Raw genomic sequence first — 9,778 nt, forward strand, 5'->3', positions numbered from 1 at the left:
GTGTGGATTCTCGTGGCGTTTTGTTAGTGTTCAGCTTTTGTTACCAATCAGGTAGTGTTCAGCTTCTTTATCTCCGTCTCATCGATCTGTATCTGTGCGTCTCTAATAACCTGCTTTCTTCATTTTATTAACCTGTAACTCGTGCCCGGATGGTTTCTGTTTAAAAGCACATGCACATTTACACATAATGTCACATGTTGAAATGAAAAGTTCAATAAATATTTAATTTTAATCAAACATCAGTTTATTGAATTATTTAGTGGGATAGTTAGGTAAAGTTCATCTGGTCTTTCAAGTTCTGGATCACATAGTTTGAGTCCATTTCTGGTCCTTTAAATTCACATGAGGCTCATTAGCAGCACACCAGATGAACATGTGAAGTTTGTTAGTGATCAGGAGTTACGAGCTGCTACTCATTAACCTCACATCTCTGAGCTCTGATTCTATTTATTTTCAGATTTATGTAAAAAAAACACTTCTCTCAGAAAAAAAGAACGCACCACTTCCTGCAAATCTCCGTCATTTTGGCACAGAAATGTTTGTCTTGATCAGAACTCCTGTTTGATTATAACAAAGCCCCCTTCAGACATGAGCTCAGTTCAGTTAATCCAATAACAAGACCACATTAATTCATGTTGAACACAGTACTTTTGTGAAGCTTCTGGGTTTAACATTTTCTCTTGGTATTTGGCAACTTTTTTTATAAATTTTTATTTGAAGTACACATTATTTATTAATAGGAGGGGGAAAAGTGCAAATTTTGTTTTTTTTTATTGCATAAATTTTGTTTATTAGTCTTTTTAATGAGTATGTTTGAGCAAAACAGATAAATTCAAATATTATAGGATAGAATAGAAGAATAAAATAGCCTTTATTGTCCTGCCGAGAGGAAATTCAGGCGTCACAGCAGCATCTGTACAGGTTTACTAGTTACTTTACAAACTGTAGATAGTGCACAAAATACAAAATTAACACTAACTAGACATGGGTTTTTACGATGTAAAAACAAGTGTGCATTGCTTTGCCTGCAACAGTGGACTTGCAGAATGAAATGTGACCAAGTTCAAATGTGTTTTCTACCAACTTGTGCTTGTCAAGTCAGCAGGTGTCTATAATGAGGGTAATTGTGTAACAATATGAAGTTTGTAGAGATTTTTTGTTAAAGTTACAGTAGCTGGGTTTTGAACCCTGATCTCCCACATGAATTCCCATAGAGTTAACCATGAGACCATTGGAGCTGTGGCAGAGGGCACTGCCAGGGTTTGGTTTGTATGTGTGCAGAAAGAGGCCACATTGCCAATGCAATTGTTGACACTAAACTGCAATATATTAAAGAAACAGAGCAATATTTGGACAATATTATAGTAAAACATCAAAATACAGTCATATTAGTATTGTAACCACTGAACTATTGAGATTATATATTATTAAACAATAGTTCAGTACTGAGTAGATATAGCAGGGGGCAGTATTGGACCAATACAAGTCTCCATTGACTCCCATTATAAATTATTAAACATCAATATTTCAAAAACTATAAGTTGTACAGGCGCCAAAAGGCATAGCCATCATTTGGCAGAGGAGTTTTACAGATATAAATTACAACGGCAGCTCTAGGGCAAAGTATGCAGGAGGTGAAGCGTGCCAAAGTGGAGATGGCTTGGATGGGAAACGAATCACAACTAGACATGGGTTTTTACAATGTAAAAACAAGTGTGCATTGCCACGTAGCATGTTATTGCAGCATGGCTTTGCCTGCAGCATTGGACTTGCAGAATGAACTTAAAGTATGGAGCAGTACCAAGTTGAGTCCAGCATGGGGCAGTATTGGACCATTACAAGGCCCAATTGACTCCCATTATATGAATTTTGGAATAAGTTTAAACATTAATATTTCAAAAACTACAAGTTGCACAGACACCAGAAGTCATAGCAATCATTTGGCACAGGACCTTTACAGATAGAAATTACAATGGCAGCTGTAGAACAAAGTATGCAGGAGGAGTAGCGTGGCGATGTGGAAGAAAACGGAATAAGTTGAATAATAACTAGACATGGGTTTTTACGATGTAAAAACAAGTGTGCATTGCCATGTAGCATGTCATTGCAGCATGGCTTTGCCTGCAGTGTTGGACTTGCAGAATGAACTTTGACCAAGTTCAAATGTGTTTTCTAAACCAGCTTGTGCCTGTCACGTCAGCAGGTGTTTAGAATTAAGGTAATTGTGTGACAATATGAAGTTTAAAGAGATTTTTTCTTAAAGTTGCATTAAAGGGGTTTTGAACCCTGATCTCCCACATGAAAGTCCATGACATAGACCATTAGACCAATGGAGTTGTGGCAGAAGGTGGTGGCAGGGCTTGGTTTGTATGTGTGCAGAAAGAGGCCATATTGCCAATACCATTATTGACACTAAACTGCATAATATTACAACAATAGAGCAGTATTAAGACAATATTATGGTTAAACATCAAAATACAATCATATTAATATTGAAATCACTGAACTACTGAGTTTAAATATTATGAAACTATGGTGCAGTATCATATTGTGTAGATGCAGCAGGGGGCAGTATTGGACCAATAAAGGCTCCATTGACTGCCATTATAATTTATTAAACATTAATATTTCAAAAACTATAAGTTTTACAGGCACCAAAAGGCATAGCATCATTTGGCACAGGGGCTTTACAGATATAAATTACAATGGCAGCTCTAGGACAAAGTATGCAGGAGGAGAAGCATGGCAAAGTTGAGACGACTTGGATGGGAAACGAATCACAATAGTGTGCATTGCATTGCCAATGCACACTGACTAGCAATGATACAACTACTAATAATAAAAAATATAATATGAAGAATTGTGCAAGAATAAAAGAAAAAAGTTTAGTGAAGTTGTTTGTGTTTAAAAAATGAATTAATGTAGTAACTTCTTAAGCTTCTAGGCGATCAAAATGTGGCTAAAAACAAACAAAAAGGACAAAAAAGCTTTGAATTGTCTTGTAACTTGTATAACTCACTTTTTCTGAAAAGATATTTTTTTAGTCCAACACTTCTGTTACATTTGAAATCAAGTGAAATGGTCAGTTTGAAGATCAAGGTCCAAGTTGGTTCATCTGAGTCATAGGTTCATATAGAAGACATACCATTATTTGACCACCAGCAAATGACATGTAAAAACTGATTTCAATTTAATTCAATTCAGTTTATTTATGTAGTTTAAAGTCACAACATATGTTGCCTCAGGGCAGTGTACTTATAAAGGAACAATCTAAAGAAGAAACCAGCAGGCTGCGTTGAATCACTTCATCACAGTCTCCCAACCTGAGCAAACGGTGGAGAGGAAAAACTCCCTGCTAATCAGGAAGAAACCTCCAGCACGACCAGACTCAGGACAGGTGGCCATCTGCCTCGACCGTCTGGTTGGAGGACAGGAAAGAGACACAGGAAAACACAGAAGAACTGGTCCAGGTGCACCTTCTGTTTTCTGCAGTCATATTTTCTCTACAATAAAGGATGTTTGGTGTGAAATCTGTTTTTCAATGTTTGTAGCACAAATGCTGCTCCCATGAAACTCGATGATTGATGTTGTATGAAGATGAGTCTGCAACAAGACCAAAAAACTGTATGTCATATTTCTAAAAAAGATTTTTTCAAAGAGAGATTGTTCATGAAGTACATAGATTGTGTTACCATACCTTACGGAGTCATGTGGAGGTTGTGTTGTTGCATGTAGTAAAAAGTCTTTGCACAAAGGATGAATGGCTTGCACAAACATCTTATTCTTGTTCAAAGTCTTAACTGAAGTTTCTCATGAAACTGTTGTGTAGAATCAAAGATGGAGCTGATCCTGAGAAAGCAGAAACACAATTTGATAACTACAGTTGTGTAGTTTTAGAAGATTTAAAAGACAGGTTATAGTGTAAAAATACAGACTGACCATCTGGGATGGACTTGCGACCTGTCCAGGGTGTACTTTGCCCCTCGCACTGTGACTGCTGGGAATGGCCACCAGTGACCCACGCAACCCTGAAAGGAAGAAGCGTGTACAAAACATGGATGGATGGGATGGAAAACAGACTGAAAATGAGAGTTTTTGAAATAAGCCAAGTACTTTCTTTAGTGTGAAGAATAAATACTTTGACAGAATGAACTTACCTCTGTGTGATGCAGCAGTGGAGGTGTCACAGATGACACTATTGTGTTGAAGACAGTGTTTCTTGGGTGAGGGATAAAGAGGTGATGAGGTGCAGATTTACGTGTTAGGTGTAATTGTCAGTTTTAAACATAATGGGCTGGCAGGATTTAGTGTATCATGTCATGGAATTTAGCAGTTATGACTGACTGAGCTGATCATGATGGTGTTGTTGTGGGTTGCATCTTCTGTAGTTGATGAAGTGGGCAGCTGCATTCAGAAAAGTATATTGTGATTTTCCATTAAAATTCTTTCAATTATGTGACATATTTCTATATTACTAGTTTTACAGGGAAAACACGCCAGATGTCTTGACACTTTGTCCATCTTTTTTAAACTACTCCGTACAATGAAAAAACTGTGATTGTTAACCTTTTAACAAATATGTACTTTTTCATGTAATACATTGATACCTTGATTTTACAAGAATTTTTTTTAATTTAATTTAATTTATTTATTTAATAGGGACAGACACACATCGACATAGACAAACTGAATAAAACAGCAGTCCCATGTTTGCATCATGGTGCAATCGCAACAGCTAATTCGCAGCACTTGTCCCTAGATGGGCTTTTAAAAAATAACTCTAAAAATTGAAATGATAATCAGTTAAAATAGCACAACATACTATATACAAACAGTGAAATGTAAAACATCAAAAGTGAGTACAGGTCTGTTTTTGATGTAACCAGAATTTTGTTTGGTTTTTGAACATTCTAAAACTGGTTACAGACTTTAAATTAACAGGAAGTGAATTCCAAATTGTAGATCCTCTCACAGACAGAGCACTTTGAGCAAAAGTTGTTCTTCGAAAGGGGACCTTACAATTTCCTTCCAAAGCTGCTCTGGTAGATCTGCTGTTACCCTGCAGTCTCTGTACACAATCGCTTAATTGTCTTGGTGCAAGTCCATTTAAACACTTAAAAATCATTTTTAAAACATTGTAATTTAAGAAATTTGTAAAATCCAAAATGCCAAATTTAACCAAAATGTGACAGTGATGGAATCTAATCGGCTTTTGATATAAAACTTTTAAGGCCCGATTATACAAACTTGCTAGTGGTTTGAGTGTAGTTTGATTAGTCTGAGACCAGACAGTAGCTCCGTAGGTAAAATGTGAGAGGATCAATGAATTTAAAAACATCTCTGCGCAGTGAAGTGTCAGACAATGTCTAATAATTTTAAAGCAATTCATATTCGATCGAACAGTTTTGCAGATTTTGTCAACATGGCTTCYAAAATTTAACTGAGCATCCAGAATTATTCCTAAATATTTTGTTTGTGATACTTGTTCAATAGGGTCTCCATTGATCTGAATATTCAAGGGCTGTAATGATGTTTTCTTGATTGAAAAGCAAATACACTGTGTTTTCTTTGTATTGAGAGTTAAGCAAGAATCCTGTAGCCATGTAGATAATCTCTGCAGACTGTTCTGAAGTTTTTCACTAACAACAATACCRCTTTTGTCTGATGTATAAACAACGGTGTCATCAGCATACATTTGCAAATTGACTTCAGGACAAATTTCTGGAAGGCTATTAACATACAAACTAAAAAGGACYGGACCTAAGATGGTTCCTTGTGGAATCCCTGTTACAATTTTACAGAAGACAGATTTGCTGTTATCAATGCCAACACATTGTTCACGATATCTCAACTTTATGTCAAGCATTTTTATCTTCTACAACAGTCACATTTAGATTGTTAATATTTAAAAATCATTTGATCCATTGTGTTAAGAAACAGTTGAATATCACATTCAGGAAAAGGTAGTTTTGTTTTAATTTTATTTTGTTATTGAAGGAGATTTATCATGAAGCATATAAATTGTCAAATTGTACCTTTCAGGATCATGCAGAGAATGAGTTTGGCACAGAAGTGGTGCTCAGATAAAAAGGTGGAGTTGATCCTGAGAAAAACAAAACATTTGTAAATTAAATCTTGAAGATATTAAAAAGTTTAAAATGCCACGATGTACACTAGTTATAACAACATCAAGGGCGTTAGTACAAAAATCGCATTCTATGCAGTGTTTCTGAGTATACAGTTTGTATAGAAGCACTGATTATTGGTATGTGTTTAATTTTAAGTGATGATTTGAGAAAATACTTCAGTTCAAAAGAAGTGTTTGAGGGCAAGAGGTATAACATACAAATGAGGTGACGAGAAACACCTGGGGAGGTTAGGAAGAGATTCATTTCAGTCCACACTCCATTCCAGTTGATGGCAATAATGAACATTGTACACCTAAATTTTTAGCAAATCACCAAGAATGCACCCCTAAAGTTTTTTGCAAACCACAAATAAAACTGAATAATAATAATAATAATAATAATAATAATAATAATAATAATAATAATAATACCTGGGAAGAGACAAAACAGCCAGGTGAACATAAATAGGGACATTGCAGGGCCAAACAAGATCAAACAAAGTAAAAGAGGATATCACAGAAGCACAAAAAATGAGAACTCAGAAACCAAGAAGAAATAAATAATCCAGAAAATACACATAATCATGTAAATAGTGGACATATGCAGAATGATGTAGAATACAAATGTGAGATTGTTCAAAGCTTACTGTATAATGGAAGTGTTTTTTATGACTGTGTGGCAGAATGGTTAGGGGAGTCATCCTGGAACTGGTAGGTCATCGGTTCGAGTCCCACTTCCAGCTGTCTCAGTTCTTGTGTCCTTGGGCTAGACACTTTACTCACAATACCTCTGATGTGTATAATTTCAGTATTTGAATGTGATTGGCGCTGAATAGTCACCATACATGATTGTACATGTTAGCTTTGTAGAGACATAATAGAGTGCTATGTAAATGAGGGCATGGATTGTAGTGTGAAACTCTTTGAGTGTCCTGGTTGGATAGAAAGGCATTATACAAGTACAATCCATTTAAYATGATTGCACAATTTGGAAACTATAAGTAGAGTTAAGAAGTCATTGAATACCTCATGTATAGATGACGAATGGAGTAGTGGAAATATATATGAGGAAATTACTTGGCAAAACTAAAAGCTATCAGTAACGAGAATAAATTTCAATAAGCAAGTTATTATTATCTACCAAATAGCAAACTTGAGGATTTAATGATATTAAGGGGGTGAGGGAACAGCTCTGTATCCATAAAAATTATTAACAAAGCTGCACTGAATGATTCAGAAAGGCTAATTGTGTGACTCTGAATTAAATGGGAACACATGATTTTATTGATTGATGAAGGTGGTGCAAGGCATGCTCTCTCTGTATAAGCAGTTCCAATTTTAATTTCTGCATCTACCAAGTCAGAAGAAAGAAGGTAAGAAAGCGCAGAAGATCAACCTAAGGTTTGTGAAACTTATTTGTGCTTCTGATACTTATTGTGTTTAGGAGGACACTTTTACCCCAAATGATTAGCAATCTGCCAAATAACTTGTTTTTCCATTTCAGAATGTCTCTGAAGACAATCCTCAATGAGAAACCAAGTAACCCCTATTGGCGTCCCCCTCAACTCCACATTAATGTGGTTGCGGTGAAAGAGGGATTGCGGACCCTAAAATGGGATTTTCGAGGGGAGTCTGCCTTTAGAGCTGTAACCTGGAGAACGAGGAGTGTAGCTGTTTGTGATGGCTCCAATGTGGCTAAAGTCACTGCATATGAAGAGTTCAGAAGCGAACTCGTTGAAGGCGATAATTATATATTTAAAAACTACAGTGTACGTGGTGACTCTCCTCCGTTTGCCCTTGTCCTTACAAAGGACACAATGGTCTTCAAGAGCTCCCCTGTGGCTGTCAAAGAAGAGCTGCTTAATGAGGCCTTGAGCCTCATTTGTYCACCATCGGTGCTGACAGCTATTGTTGATGTGAAAGAGGGTCGAACCCTCCTCACAATTGAGGGAGAAGTAGTCCATGTAAGTGAAATTTTCAAATTTCATCTCAAACTGTTTATGTGACATTGTGCAAATGCCAGATTCAGTGCAGCAAAACTTAACTGTTTTCAATTTTTGTTCTGCAGCTGTCCCCTATTCGTGGGGTGAAGGCAAAACTGGAGGAGATCCCTGTGAGAAATTTGACCCTCCAAAAGGTAAAAATGAAACACATTTTAACATGATGTTTTTGATGAGGAGTACTTGAGTGTCGGTATTCAAAACTGGTACAGGTTAATGCATCCTAGTATTTTACAGGATCATTTGACAGTGGAAGTGACTATGTGGCGGGAGGCAGCAATCTTGCCTGTACAACTACATGACCACGTCAAAGTCTCTCATCTGAGAGCTGCATTGTCGAGTGTTGTGAATCTCCACTCGACACAGTACACARTACTTGAGGTAAGTATTAATAATTATAAGCATGTGGAAGTGATTTGTATTATGTGTAAATTGCATGGCTGTAATCCAGAATTGGAATTTGAAACTTGAAAGTGGACTGACTTTTGTTCTGTGTGCAGAAACTGAAGGCTGAACTGCAAAATGTGGCAGTTGTCGGCGTTTAAGTGTGTCCAGGAACCAGGATGAGAGTCCTCTTGGAGAGTGGATCTATGTTTTACATGTCTGCAGAGGACTGGAAGTTTGACGACTTACTGAGCACAGGACCAGTCATGGTAGACCTGATTGTTGAGGGGAAAAATATAGTTAAAATTACTGTAGCTGCTAATTAAGTAGGATGTTGCATTTTTGTTGTTGTTGTTTTTCCCCCCATGTCGTGTTGAAATGTCAAACAAATAAATGCACTTTATTGAAGGTTATCTGAGTTAATTTTCATTACAACTTGAAACAGTACATTTTTAGAAATCTAAGAATTTACGAAATTCTTCAAACTGCTCGTTTGTCCTGGTTGAGATGGTCTGTCCAACTGCAGAGGGGGAGAGTATTTCTCTGTCCTATGGCTGCTGTGAAATTTGCGTTCCTGATGTACTAGGAAGTTGCTTTCAGAAGTGACATACAGTAAGTGCAATTTGAAATTGGTTCATATGTGCTGAGGCTTAATTTACCCCCGCTGCATGAACTGGACAATAAACATAAATATGATGTGACTGGTTAGATTAAGTATGGTAATGTAAATGAGCATGTTACAAAAATGTAGACAATGCTACTGGTCATTTTACCTAATTAAAACATGGATCCACTTCACATACTTTGGTATCTGGCAATGAGTACTACACAAAGACTTTAGGATAAATTGTTGCTTTAATTGGACTTAAATGCACAAAACCATTGAATGTACAGTAATGAATTTGAGGAAGACTTAAAWCTTAGGCATTGTTTGAATTGGATGTGTAAGGGTTTGTTGGTCCACAACTCATACAGCATGGACTAGTCAGCTATATCATTTGTGGCTGAGATGTGAACAGTGTGTGAAAGTCCATTTGTGTTCAGAATGAACTATTGCAGCTCTGGCAAAGTGCACTCCTAGTGGTCTTAAGTGTGTAAAAAGAGACAAATTTCCCAAATATGACACAGTACAATAGAGTAAAATAAAAGATGCTTACAAGACAGTATTTTAGTAAAACATCAAAAAGCGTTATCACTGAGATTGTAATAAAACTGTTAAGTCATAGCTAGGATTTGAACCGTGATCGTCTGATGAAGACCATGGCAA

This window comes from Austrofundulus limnaeus, unplaced genomic scaffold (genome assembly GCF_001266775.1).
Source record: "Austrofundulus limnaeus strain Quisiro unplaced genomic scaffold, Austrofundulus_limnaeus-1.0 Scaffold1906, whole genome shotgun sequence".
NCBI classification, from domain to species: Eukaryota; Metazoa; Chordata; class Actinopteri; order Cyprinodontiformes; family Rivulidae; genus Austrofundulus; species Austrofundulus limnaeus.